Raw genomic sequence first — 1,320 nt, 5'->3', positions numbered from 1 at the left:
ACTTTGAGAGCTTTCTTTGGTCCTATCAGGTGTACCCACCAATGCTGTATAAGTCCCTACTTACCACTAGCTTGGACACCTAGGTATTTGGATAAATCCTTATTGCTTTCTCTCTATTCAAAGTTGCACTTGGTCTTTGCTTTACAATCACTATAGCTCTAAGCTAAGGCCAATGTTTGTTTTTTTTTGGGGAGATATGTAGCCAAAGGTTGTGGCCCAATACATTTCTCCTCTTATTCAAGGCTTATTTCCTAGTATTTATATATAACATACATATATTCCCTTTGAAAATCCATATTTTTGGTGACTATTCACCCCTTTAAAGCCTCCTAATGATCACTTTTTAGGGAATCACCAAATTTAATAGGAACCAAAATTTGTAAAGAATATTCTCTCTATTTTTTTTTGAGATTTAGAACACATGAATGCGTCGTAATTATCAATTCGCCAATAAAAAGTAGCACAAAATTTTTGTTCTTAAAACATCATCAAAAAGAGCAAGAGGCCCCACCATTAGGCTACCTGAACTACACTCCAATACACAGAAATTCTTAAGTAAAGCGAGAAGCCAAGGACTCCAACGAATGGCAACCCATGGTCAGCATCTACTTGATCTTCTTCTTGGGTTGAAGCTAATTGCAATGTCCACACTTCTTCTTCCTGCAATTCATAGCTGGGGGATGCAGACGTGCATAGCACTTGCGACAAATCATCTTCTCCTGGTTGTATTTCCTTGCCAATGCCATCAGTGACGGCTCAATGATGACACCGTGCAACCTTAAAACCAAATGTAAAGTAGACTCTTTTTGAATGTTGTAATCTGCTAAGGTGCGCCCATCTTCTAGCTGCTTGCCAACAAATATCAGGTGTTGCTGATCAGGAGGAATTCCTTCTTTGTCCTGGATCTTGCAAGGTCTTGACATTGTCAATGGTATAATCGCTGCTCTCGACCTCGAGCGTGATGGTCTTGCCGGTGACGAAGATCTGCATCTTTAAGCTCTCATGCGCCAAGGCTATATAGCATTATTTTCTATTTTTATCCACTTACATAGAGGTGACACTTAGCACTGGACGTGGCAACAGCGCAGGCGCAGACAGATCCTTGCGCTTCTTAAGCAAACTCCCCTCACGCTTCCTCTTGTGCAGGAAGCTCATTTGGTGATGAAGAGATGGCATGAGCTGTCATGGCAGCTATCAACACTTGCATGGCCATAAGTCCAGATAACACTGCTGCGTAATAGCAGTTGAGGCTTCCCTTGCATTACCACCAATGAGAAAGCTAGTGGGATTGGCCAGTGTCTCTCCATATGGGTGGCCAAC

The 1,320-nt window shown here is 41.9% G+C and overlaps 1 pseudogene; it reads right to left on the bottom strand.

The window, feature by feature from the left end:
* Nucleotides 1-605: 605 nt before the first annotated feature.
* LOC147641532 (ubiquitin-ribosomal protein eL40 fusion protein pseudogene) lies at nt 606-990 on the bottom strand (annotated as a pseudogene).
* Between the last annotated feature and the right edge of the window lie 330 nt (nt 991-1,320).

Source organism: Cibotium barometz, chromosome 1, assembly GCF_041138505.1.
Source record: "Cibotium barometz isolate CiBa-2024 chromosome 1, ASM4113850v1, whole genome shotgun sequence".
NCBI lineage: Eukaryota > Viridiplantae > Streptophyta > Polypodiopsida > Cyatheales > Cibotiaceae > Cibotium > Cibotium barometz.
The sequence above is the reverse complement of the archived record's forward strand: the minus strand, read 5'-3'. Positions and strand labels throughout refer to the sequence as shown.